Here is a 13,678-nt window from a genome sequence, read left to right as displayed (position 1 = left end):
TCATGTTTGTAGTGCAAGTTTGCTTGTCTAGCTTGTCCTCTCCTATTTGTGTGCACTTTCTTCCCCTTTTTGGGGTAGTTTTGTCACTGTTGTGGAGAAGTGGTTTGGAAATACTCTTCTGATCCTGGGGAACGCTCGAGATCCTCTTCCGGTCACCTGAAAAGGAATATGCACTCCAGCAGGGGTGCCGGAATTAGCACTCCGACGGACAAGTCAGTAACCGCACTCGAGAATACTTCTATTCTAAGTTAAGCACTACAATTCTGATATATCTTTCTTAGTCTGTTGTTCCTTTATTTATACTTGTTTCTTGGGCCTCATGACTAGGCCCATTTGTTGCTCATCGTCCTCTTATTCACTCGGCTCCATGGTTCAGTATCTGTTCGGCCCATCCATTGTATTCGGCATCCTTATTGTGCAGAGTAGAACAGTGTAATATATGTCTTCTAGAGTGTGCTTTTGATTATTTCCATTATTCGGCTCCCACAATTGCCCCCCAAATACCTCGCTAGCATCAGTTAGTCAGCGTGTTTGGCTGGAAATCAAAAAATTTGGCGGTTAATCCTCTTTCCAATGCGTGTCAGAACGCGTGCGTGCTTTCTGATCATTGTAACGGTTTCCCGCCCCATTTATGCTTCTCTCGCATTTATTATGATTTGAAACTTAAGTCCCTTCGAAAACATGTTTTTTTCGAATATTTGAACTTTCTGGACTGCCAGTCGGTATCTCTTCTTCGACGTGTTTTCTGCAACTCTTATTCGTTTTCTTCTTGTCTCCTTTGCCTTTCGTAAGTTTTCTTCTCTTCTCCTTGCAATCCTATTTTCCGTATTTATTTTTGATTTAGGATATCCTTGAGTCCTTGCTAGAATGGCTAAGCATTTGAAAGACCTCCTTTTCGAGGGTCGAATTTCTGGGTTCCGAAAACATTTTTCTATTCTTGAGGATGTCCATCTTGCTCTGGTAACGGACAATACCCTTGATATGGAGAGGGACGACCAAAATACAATCGTCTTCCCTCTCCTATCTATTGTGGAGGGCAGAGTTCGCTTTCCCCTACACCCATTTCTTAGGGCCGTGCTTCGCTATTGGAGTCTGATTCCTTCGCAACCCAATGCAAACTTTTTTCGAATCGTAATGGGAATCGTAGAGTTGAACCGGCGTCTCAAGATCAACCTCGGCATTCCGGGAATTCGGCATTGCTATGCTTTAGCCAAATCCTCCTGTCGGCTCGGCCGCTACTTTCTCAGGGCCAAGGACAACGACCATCACTTGGTGACGATGCTTGCCAGCTCTAGCAAACGAGTTGACGATGTAATGATCAATGTCCGAGGTAACTGGGAATTTGGCGAGGGCGAAGATCACCTGGACCCTATTCCCAGATGGAGGGGTGAACCAGGTTGCCATATAACTCCTTGTTTGTTGATCTTTCTTTCATGCGGCGTTTTCTCCAAGCCTTACCCTTTATTCTTGCAGGCAATAAGTTGAAGAGGATTTTGACCTCAGAAATTAAGACAGCACTAAAGTACTTTGGCCGTCCAAACGTACAGAAGCAAGGGCGAGCCGCCCATATTCTCTTGCGGTACGAGCCTACTTATACCACATTCTCGACTGCGGACGATATTTCGATCCCAACCGATGAACAGCACCTTACGGCTCTTGTCTTCCCCAGCTTCAAGACCCTCAGGCAAATTGGTCTTAAAGCTTCTGATTCGGAGCAAGACTTAGAGCCGGTGGTTGAAGTACTTACCGAATCAACGGTGTTCGCTACGGAGGCTGAAGAAGTCGACGAAGCCCTCAGATCAACGTTTGCGGCAGCCGATCTTAAGGAGCCTACCTCTCCGTCCACTTTGGGTCAGGCAGAGTTTTCCTTCAGAGACATTTTTACAAATTTGGGAGGTCTTTCTGGAGATTTTTCTGAAGGCATGGCTGGGGAAAATCTCACGCAGATGGCGAGAAAAAAATATGCCGAGAGAATGGCCGCCCGAAAGAAAGCCGAGGCTGCTCGTTCTGAGCCTGCCCCGGTTGAATCTATACAACCGGTTACTGGAGAAGAAACGGCTCAAGTTGTTGTGGCCGAGACGGAGGGAGCTAAACAGCAGGTTACGGAAGAATGGCTGGTTTCAAAAGAGCGGGGCAAAAAACGTTCCGCCGAGGGAGAGGCTGACTCAGAGGATAGCCCTACTGACAAACGACCTCGCTTAGAGGAGTCCGACGTGGTTGTCCCCTTCGTTGTTCAACTGAAGATCAAAGACACGCCAATCTCCGCTAATGCATATGCCATGAAGGTTCCAGCCGTGGCGTTGAGCTTGGCCACTTCAGTTTCGCTACCGGCTGATAGGGCCACCTTTCGAGAAGAGCCGAATTTGGTAGCTATAGCGTTCGCTGCCCAGTCAGCCCTTCTGGTATGTATACGATACTTTCATTTTTGCTCGTTTGGTTTGGTTTGCGTACGACATTGCTTGATGTGGCGATCCAAACTTGTTTTGTAGACGGTTGGAAGGATAGCCGAACTAGGCCACCAGCAACATGATGCCATTGAAAGAATTGGCCGCTTAAAGGTTGAAGCTGAGGGTGAAAGAAGTAGGGCCGAGTTCGAGGTGATGAGAGCCGCAATGGAAAGTGCTCAAGCCGAAGCTGAAAATGAGAGGGCTCGGGCTGCTGACTAGCTTAGATCCGAAGCCGAGGGTAGGGCGAACGCGAGTGAGGAGTCGCTCAAGTTAACCCAGGAGGCGCTTTCCAAGGCAGAGGCCGAGTTAGAAGAATTGAAGGCGGCCAAGGAAAAAGCCGAATCTGAAGCTTCTACGGCGCTAGAAGCTAGGAAGAGCGCCACCTTGAAGGAATACGTAGATGAGGTCCCCAAATTCGAGAATCGAGGATTCAAACATGGGTGGCTCAAAGCCCTTGCTTCCGCTGGGGTTACATTGGCCTTGCCAATTCCATACGAGCAAGTGGACGTCAAGCCACTTGAGTCTAATCCCGAGGATTGATCTGGGACTCCTTCTAGTTTTATTAGGCATCTTTAATTTCGATGTACATTTTTTGTTTAGTGGATCCTTGTTAGTTGAAGGTAATTTTCATGTATAAATTAGTTACTATATGTGCTCAATTTATTAATGAAAATTTCCTTCCCATGTCACTATTATTTGTACGAAGTTTCTGATATTAATAAAGAGTTTTGCCTTCCACTACTTTGGATAAAATGATTACTGTCTGTTCTGCCTTCTAACCGGCGATTAGAATCAGTGTAATCTTGGTAATTATATTAGTTAAACTTTAATTTATCCGAACAAGTAAATGGACTCTTGGTGCCGAATAGGACTAGTAAATCGATTCGTGAAGTGGCTGCGACACTCAAGCCGGATAGATTGATGAATCTACCCTTGCTCCAGCTGGTTTGCGAACATTAAACGGCAAATGATACGATATTGATTAGTCGATTCGTGAAGCGGTTGCGGCAATTAAGCCGGATAGATTGATGAATCTGCCCTTGCCCCAGCTGGTTCGTGAACATTAAACGACGAATTGTACAATATTGATTAGTTGATTCGTGAAGCAGTTATGGCACTCAAGCCGGATAGATTGATGAATCTGCCCTTGCCTCAGCTGGTTCACGAACATTAAATGGCGAATCGTACAATATTGATTAGTCGATTCATGAAGCGGCTGCGGCACTAAAGCCGGATATATAGATGAATCTGCCCTTGCCCAAGCTGGTTCGCGAACATTAAACGGCGAATCGTACAATATTGATTAGTCGATTCATGAAGCGGCTGCGGCACTAAAGCCAGATAGATTGATGAATCTGCCCTTGCCCCAGCTGGTTCGCGATCATTAAATGCCGAATCATACAATATTGATTAGTCGATTCGTGAAGCGGTTGCGGCACTCAAGCCAGATAGATTGATGAATCTGCCCTTGCCCCAGCTGGTTCGCGAACATTAAACGGCGAATCGTATAATATTGATTAGTCGATTCGTGAAGCGGCTGCGGCACTAAAGCCGGTTAGATTGATGAATCTGCCCTTACCCCAGCTGGTTCGTGAACATTAAACGGCGAATTGTACAATATTGATTAGTCAATTTGTGAAGTGGCTGCGGCACTCAAGCCGAATAGATAGATGAATCTGCCCTTGCCCCAGTTGGTTCGCGATCATTAAACGCCGAATAACAGTGTGTGATGGGAGCACGACTAGGTCGGCGTCGGGCTATTGAGGTTTCGATATTATTGAGGTTTCGATATTAATGAGATTGCCTCGGTGGCGCTACCCTCGTAGGGAATAAATGAATGAAGGTCCTATTTGCGTGCTCAATGAGCAACTCAGTTCAAGTCTTTGATGAAGAATAAATGAGCGCGAATGTCGAATAGACTCTTTTTTAACAATAAAGGGAAAGCGAGGACGCTAGCGGAGCTGGGAGGAAACATGAATCGATGTAGCGAACCTTCGCGGGCGGGAGGCAGGACTTCGAGGGATCAGGAGAGACGTGGATCTCCTCGTCGTCGAAGTAGGTCGCCTAAGGGGGACAAGGAGCCACAGGGAAAATCCCCACAGCCCATTGAGCTTCGCAGTCTTCATGGAGAATAGACCCATGACAGATTCGGACTCGATCGTTCGATATTCAAGTGTGGTGGTCGAATTTGCTCGCCAGATTTTCCCTCCCGAGGTTCAGCAGTCGATGGTAGGTTGGCAGGACTTCGAAGTGTTTCGTGAAGGCATTTATGGTGTGGTGAAGGGGCTCTACACCGCCTACGAAATCGGCATACGTCTCCGTACTGCCCGCCGAGAAATAGGGAAGAGGGATGAACGCATTCGAAACTTGGAGGTTCGCGTGGAAGAGGCTGAACGTGAGCTAAGGAAGATCAAAGCCGTTCACGGGCAACCCGTCGGACAGGCTAACCTAATCGTTGAAGAAAGGGTCACCCAACGACTTATCAGTACCGCGCTCATCGATCGAGATACGGTGAGCATGTTCGTGATGGAATCCGTGAAGGGGAGGGATGGCTGGAAAGTCGGGATACAGAAGACCAAGGAAAAACTCACCGAGGAAGTTTGTCGATGCGAAAATCGTGGATTTAAGCAAGGTTGGATCAAGGCGCTTCAGGCCGAAGAAGCTTTTCGAGGAATGAGCGTCGACTCGGCATTGCCACTGTACCAACATAACCATCTTCTGTTTTCCACCTTTGAAGTCGAGCAGAGTGGAGATGAGGGAGACATTGTGTAAAAACGCTCAATGTAACGTTCGAACGCGGATCGCGTTCATAACCATGTAATTATTGCCTGATTGAATAAAATGTCTTGTTTTAAAAGTTTCATTATAATTTGGATTCGGCACACACGTGTTTGCATGTGTTTCATTTATAAACATTGACCGACCCGAGTCAGCTAGTCGTTTTAATTCCGAATGGTTATATGTCGGCTTGTCATGAGCACTCTTCATTAAATATATATTTTGCATGTTACACACGGTCAATCGCACTGAGGAGGCTCCGAATTCGGAGGCTCAATCGGCCCAAAAGCGTCATACGCCAGGGGCTCCGAATCTGGAGACAGTCGGCACATGGAGTGGCTATGGCTAATATCGCTCTGCGTCCGTCTTTTGGAGTTCTGTGTTAATAAAATCACCTCAGGGCTACTGCAAGGTGTTTTGAAATAAATCGCCTCGGATTTTTCGCTCTAGAGGCTTCGCTTACTATGCTCAGACTCGATTTAAAACAATTTTGTTGTGTGGGGTTAGATAAGTGTGTATGTCGAATGGAGTTTTTCTTCAGCAGCAGAGGAGAAGCTCGGACTCGGGCAGAGCTTGACATTGTAATGAATCGTAGCAGAGAACCCACTCGCGCGGGAGGTAGGGCGTTCGAAAAATGAGAAAAACGTCCGCCTCTAAGTCGTCGAAGCAGATCACCTCGAAGGGACAAACAGCAATGGCGAAGTTCTCCGCAATCGCGACCGAGAAATGAGGCTGACGTAGCGCCGCGACCGTTGGGTATTATTGTTTTAGTGGGGAATTCCTTCCTCGTCTTAGATCATAGCCTTGACGTTGTCTGTAGTGTCGAAGGTCCCAGCCTCAAGGGTGATTATCTCGTTGGTGTGAATCGTGGATTCTAGCGTGGCTAGATCAAGGCATTTCATGTTGCGGGTGCTCTAGTCAGCGGGCATTGACTCGGCGTTGCCGCTTGTCCCAACGCAATGCCGTATGAGAACAGATATTGTAATGCTTTGAACGCGGAATGCATTTTTCTAATTACTGTTTAATCAAATAAAATGTTTCATTCTGGAGGTTTACTTCATTCTGAATTTTTATATGCTTAATTAAGCATATTATTTTGAATGCTAGAACGTTTCGTCTTGTTCACGCAGTTGTGCTAGTTCAACCTACATATCCCTGCTTCGAAGTGTAAATGTTTTCACTCTGGAGGGCGCTCTGAATTTGGAATATTACTCGGCCCTTGAGCGCCGCTCGATGGCACTAGCGCTCCGAATTCGGAGGCTTTGTCAGCCAATCATGATATCCACGAAGGGCGCTCCGAATCCGGAGGCTTTGTCGGCTAATCATGACATCCACGAAGGGCGCTCCGAATCCGGAGGCTTTATCGGCCCAATGACGTCATTCGCCGATGGGGCTCCGAATCCGGAGATTTATTTGGCCAATCATGATATTTACAAAGGGCGCTCCAAATCTGGAAGATTTAATCAGCCCATAAACATCATTCGTCGATGGGGCTCCGAATCCGGAGACTTATTTGATTAATCGTGATATCCACGAAGGGCGGTCTGCATCCGGAGGCTTTAATCGGCCCAAAGACGTCATTCGCCGATGGGGCTCCGAATCCGGAGACTTATTTGGCCAATCGTGATATCCACGAAGGGCGCTCCGAATCCGGAGGCTTTCATCGGCCCATAGACGTCATTCATCGATGGGGCTCCGAATCCAGAGACTTATTTGGTAAATCGTGATATCCACGAAGGGCGCTCCGCAACCGAAGGCTTTAATCGGCCCAAAGACGTCATTCGCCGATGGGGCTCCGAATCTGGAGACTTATTTGGCCAATCGTGATATCTACGAAGGGCGCTCCGAATTCGGAGGCTTTAATCAGCCCATAGACGTCATTCGCCGATCAGGCTCCAAATCCAGAGACTTATTCGGTTAATCGTGATATCAATAAAGGGCGCTCCGTATCTGGAGGCTTTAATTGGCCAAAAGACGTCATTCGTCGATGGGGCTCCAAACCCGGAGACTTCCTTGGCCAATCGTGATATCTACGATGGGCACTCTGAATCAGGAGGCCTACATCGGCCCATAGACATCATTCTCTGATGGGGCTCCAAATCCGGAGTCTTATTGGGTTAATCGTGATATCCACGAATGGCGCTCCGCATCCAGAGGCAATAATCGGGCCAAAGACATCATTCGCCAATGGGGCTCCGAATCCGGAAACTTATTTGGCCAATCGTGATATCTACGTAGGGCGCTCCCAATCCGGAGGCTTTAATCGGCCCATAGACGTCATTTGCCGATGGGGCTCCGAATCCGGAGACTTATTTGGCCAATCGCGATATCTACGAAGGGTGCTCTAAATCTGGAGGCTTTAATCGGCCCATAGACATCATTCGTCGATGGGGCTCCGAATCCGGAGACTTATTTGGTTAATCGTGATATCCACAAAGGGCGCTCTGCATCCGGATGCTTTAATCGGCCCAAAGACATCATTCGCCGATGGGGCTCCGAATCCGGAGACTTATTTGGCCAATCGTGATATCCACGAAGGGCGCTCCGAATCCGGAGGCTTTAATCGGCCCAAAGACATCAGTCGCTGATGGGGCTCCGAACCTGGAGACTTATTTGGTTATCGTGATATCCACGAAGGGCACTCCGCATTCGGAGGCTTTAATCGATCCAAAGACGTCATTTGCCGAAGGGGATCCGAATCTAGAGACTTATTTGGCCAATTGTGATATCTACGAAGGGCGCTCCGAATCCGGAAGCTTTAATCGGCCCATAGACGTCATTTGTCGATGGGACTCCGAATCCGGAGACTTTTTGGCTAATCGTGATATCCACGAAGGGCGCTCCGCATCCAGAGACTTTAATCGGCCGAAAGACGTCATTCGTCGATGGGCCTCCGAATCCGGAGACTTATTTGGCCAATCGTGACGTCTACGATGGGCGCTCCGAATCCGGAGGCTTTAATCAGCCCATAGACGTCATTCGTCGATGGGGCTCCGAATCCGGAGACTTATTTTGTTAATCATGATATCCACGAAGGGCACTCCGCATCCGGAGGCTTTAATCGGCCCAAAGACGTCATTTGCCGATGAGGCTCCAAATCCGGAGACTTATTTGGCCAATCGTGATATCCACGAAGGGCACACCGAATTCGGAGGCTTTATTGGCCAATCGTGATATCTACGAAGGGCGCTCAAAATCTGGAGACTTATTTGGCCAATCGTGATATCCACGAAGGGCGCTCCAAATCTGGAGACTTATTTCGTTAACCGTGATATCGACGAAGGGCGCTCCGTATACTGAGGCTTTAATCGGCCAAAAGACGTCATTCGCCAATGGGGCTCCGAATCCGGAGACTTATTTGGCCAATCGTGATATCTATGAAGGGCGCTCCGAATCCGGAGGCTTTAATCGGCCCATAGACGTCATTCGCCGATGGGGCTATGAATCCGGAGACTTAGTTGGTTAATCGTGATATCCACGAATGGCGCTCCGCATCTGGAGGCTTTAATCGGCCCAAAGACGTCATTCGCCGATGGGCTCCAGATCCGGAGACTTATTTGGCCAATAGTGATATCCACAAAGGGCGCTCCAAATTCGGAGGCATTAATCGACTCATAAACGTCATTCGCCGATGGGTTTTGAATCCGGAGACTTATTCGGTTAATCGTGATATCCACGAAGGGGGCTCCGCATCCGGAGGCTTTAATCAGCCCAAAGGCATCATTCGGCGATGGGGCTCCGAATCCGTAGACTTATTTCGCCAATCGTGATATCTATAAAGGGCGCTCCGAATCCGGAGGGCTTAATCGGCTCATAGACGTCATTCGCCGATAGGGCTCCGAATCCGGAGACTTATTTGGTTAATCGTGATATCCACGAAGGGCGCTCCGCATCCGGAGGCTTTAATCGGCCCAAAGACGTCATTCGCCGTTGGGGCTCCGAATCTGGAGACTTATTTGGCCAACCGTGATATCTACGAAGGGCGCTCCAAATCCGGAGGCTTTAATCGGCCCATAGACGAATCCAGACACTTATTTGGCCAATCGTGATACTCACGATGGGCGCTCCGAATCCGGAGGCTTTAATCGGCCCAAAGACGTCATTCACCGATGGGGCTCCGAATCTGGAGACTTATTTGGCCAATCGTGGTACCCACGATGGGCGCTCCGCGTCCGAAGGCTTTAATCGGCCCAAAGATGTCATTCGCCGATGGGGCTCCGAATCCGGAGACTTATTTGGCCAATCGTGATATCCACGACAGGCGCTCCGAATCCGGAGGGTTTAATCGGCCCATAGACGTCAGTCGTCGATGGGGCTCCGAATCCGGATACTTATTTGGTTATCGTGATATCCACGAAGGGCGTTCCGCATCCGGAGGCTTTAATCGGTCCAAAGACGTCATTTGCCGATGGGGCTACGAATCCAGAGACTTATTTGGCCAATCGTGATATCTACGAGGGGCGCTCCAAATCCGAAGGCTTTAATCGGCACATAGACGTCATTTGCCGATGGGGCTCCGAATCCGAAGACTTTTTGGCTAATAGTGATATCCATGAAGGACGCTCCGCATCCGGAGACTTTAATCGGCCGAAAGACGTCATTCGCCGATGGGGCTCCGAATCCGGGGACTTATTTGGCCAATCGTGACATCTACGAAGGGCGCTCCGCATCCGGAGGCTTTAATCGGCCCATTGACGTCATTCATCAATGGGGCTCCGAATCCGGAGACTTATTTTGTTAATCGTGATATCCACGAAGGGCGCTCCGCATCCGGAGGCTTTAATCGGCCCAAAGGCGTCATTCGCCGATGGGGCTCCAAATCCAGAGGCTTATTTGGCCAATCGTGATATCCACGAAGGGCACTCCGAATCTGGAGACTTATTTCGTTAACCGTGATATCCACGAAGGGCGCTCCGTATCCTGAGACTTTAATCGGCCCAAAGACGTCATTCACCAATGGGGTTCCGAATCTGGAGACTTATTTGGCTAATCGTGATATCTATGAAGGGCGCTCCGAATCCGGAGGCTTTAATCGGCCCAAAGACGTCATTCGCCGATGGGGCTCCAAATACGGAGACTTATTTGGCCAATCGTGATATCCATGAAGGGCGCTCCGAATCCGGAGGCCTTATTGGCCAATCGTGATATCTACTAAGGGCGCTACGAATCCGGAGGGTTTAATCTGCCCATAGACGTCATTCGCCGATGGGGCTCCAAATTTGGAGACTTAGTTGGTTAATCGTGATATCCACGAAAGGCGGTCCGCATCTGGAGGCTTTAATCAGCCCAAAGACGTCATTCGCCAATAGGGGCTCCGAATCTGGAGACTTATTTGGTTAATCGTGATATCCACGAAGGGTGCTCCACATCCGGAGTCTTTAATCGGCCCAAAGACGTCATTCGCTGATGGGGCTCCGAATCCGGAGACTTATTTGGCCAATCGTGACATCTACAAAGGGCGCTCTGAATCCGGATGCTTTAATCAGCCCATAGACGTCATTCGCCGATGGGGCTCCGAATCCGCAAACTTATTTGGTTAATCGTGATATCCACGAAGGGCACTCCGCATCCGGAGACATCATTCGTCGATGGGGCTCCGAATCCGGAGACTTATTTGGCCAATCGTGATGCCCATGAAGGGCGCTCCGAATCCGGAGGCTTTAATCAGCCCATAGACGTCATTCGCCGATGGGGTTCCGATTCCGAAGACTTATTTGGTTAATCGTGATTTTCACAAAGGGCGCTTCACATCTGGAGGCTTTAATCTGGCCAAAGACGTAATTCACCGATGGGGCTCTGAATCCGGAGACTTATTTGGCCAATCGTGATATCCACGAAGGGCGCTCTAAATCCGGAGGCTTTATTGGCCAATCGTAATATCTACGAAGGGCGCTCCAAATCCGAAGGCTTTAATTGGCCCATAGACGTCATTCGCCGATGCGGCTCCGAATCCGGAGACTTATTTGGTTAATCGTGATATCCACGAAGGGCGCTTCGCATCCGGAGGCTTTAATCAGCCTAAAGACATCATTCGCCGATGGGGCTCCGAATCCGGAGACTTATTTGGCCAATTGTGATATCCACAAAGGGCGCTCCGAATCTAAAGGCATTAATCGGCCCATAGACATCATTCACCGATGGGGCGCTGAATCCGGAGACTTATTTGGTTCATCGTGAGATCCACGAAGGGCGCTCCGCATCCGGAGGCTTTAATCGGCCCAAAGACGTCATTCGCCGATGGAGCTTCGAATCCGAAGACTTATTTGGCCAATCGTGATATCTACGAAGGGTGCTCTGAATCCCGAGCCTTTAATCGGCCCATAGACGTCATTCACCGATAGGGCTCCGAATCTGGATACTTATTTGGTTAATCGTGACATCCATGAAGGGTGCTCCGCATCCGGAGGCTTTAATCGGCCCAAAGATGTCTTTCAGCGATGGCGCTCCGAAATCTGGAGACTTATTGGCCAATCGTGATATCCACGAAGGGCGCCCCGAATCCCGACGCTTTAATCCGCCCAAAGACATCATTCGTCGATGGGGCTCCGAATCCAGAGACTGATTTGGTTAATCGTGATATCCATGAAGGGCGCTCCGCATCCGGAGGCTTTAATCGGCCCGAAGACGTCATTCGCCGATGGGGCTCCGAATCTGGAGACTGATTTGGCCAATCGTGATATCCACGAAGGGCGCTCCGAATCGGAGGCTTTAATCGGTCCATAGACATCATTCACCGATGGGGCTCCGATTCTGGAGACTTATTTGGTTAATCGTGATATCCACAAAGGGTGCTCCGCATCTGCAAGCTTTAATCGGCCCAAAGACGTCATTCACCGATGGGGCTCCGAATCCGGAGACTTATTTGGCCAATCGTGATATCTACGGAGGGCGCTCCGAATCCGGAGTCTTTATCGGCTAATCGTGATATCTACGAATGGCACTCCGAATCCGGACGCTTTAATCAGCCCATAGACGTCATTCGCCGATGGGGTTCCAAATTCGGAAACTTATTCGGTTAATCGTGATATCCCCGAAGGTCGCTCCACATTCGGAGGCTTTAATCGGTCCAAAGATGTCATTCGCCGATGGGGCTCCGAATCCGCAGACTTATTTGGCCAATCGTGATATCCACGAAGGACGCTCCGAATCCAAAGGCTTTAATCGGCCCATAGACGTCATTCACCAATGGGGCTCCGATTCCGGAGACTTATTTGGTTAATCGTCATATCCACGAAGAGAGCTTCATATCCAGAGGCTTTAATCTGCCTAAAGATGTCATTCGCCGATGGGGCTCCGAATCCGGAGACTTATTTGGCCAATCGCGATATCCACGAAGGGCACTCCAAATCCGAAGGCTTTATAGGCCAATCGTGATATCTACGTAGGGCGCTTCGAATCCGGAGGCTTTAATCGACCTATAGATGTCATTCACCGATGGGGCTCCGAATCCGGAGACTTATTTGGTTAATCGTGATATCCACGGAGGGCGCTCCATATCCAAAGGATTTAGTCGCCCCAAAGACGTCATTCGCCGATGGGGCTCCGAATCCGGAGACTTATTTGGCCAATCGTGATACCCACAAAGGTCGCTCCGAATCCGGAGGCTTTATTTGGCCCATAGACGTCATTCGCCGGTGGGGCTCCGAATACGGAGACTTATTTGGTTAATCGTGATATCCACGAAGGGCGCTCTGCATTCGGAGGCTATAATCGGCCCAACGACGTCATTCGCCGATGGGGCTCCGAATCCGGAGACTTATTTGGCCAATCATGATATCTATGAAGGGCACCCCGAATCCGGAGGCTTTAATCGGCCCATAGACGTCATTCGCCAATCGGGCTCCGAATCCGGAGACTTATTTGGTTAATCGTGATATCCACGATGGGCGCTCCGCATCCGGAGGATTTAATCGGCCCTAAGACGTCATTCGCTGATGGGGCTCCGAATCCGGAGACTTATTTGGCCAATCGTGATATCCACAAAGGGCACTCCGAATCCGGAGGCTTTAATCAGCCCATAGACGTCATTCGCCAATGGGGCTCCGAATCCGGAGACATATTTGGTTAATCGTGATATCCACGAAAGGCACTCCGTATCCGGAGACGTCATTCGCCGATGGGGCTCCGAATCTGGAGACTTATTTGGCCAATCATGATACCCACGAAGGGCGCTCTGAATCCCGAGGCTTTAATCAGTCCATAGACGTCGTTCGCCGATGGGGCTCCGATTCTAGAGACTTATTTGGTTAATCGTCATATCCACGAAGGGCGCTCCGTATCCAGAGGCTTTAATCGGTCGAAAGACGTCATTCGCTGATGGGGCTCCAAATCGGGAGACTTATTTGGCCAATCGTGATACCCACGAAGGGCGCTCCGAATCCGGAGGCTTTAATCGGCCCATGGATTTCATTCGCCGATGGGGCTCCAATTCCGGAAACTTATTTGATTAATCG

Source organism: Camellia sinensis, chromosome 14, assembly GCF_055761805.1.
Source record: "Camellia sinensis isolate YWXY chromosome 14, ASM5576180v1, whole genome shotgun sequence".
NCBI lineage: Eukaryota > Viridiplantae > Streptophyta > Magnoliopsida > Ericales > Theaceae > Camellia > Camellia sinensis.
Note: the sequence above shows the minus strand (reverse complement) of the source record.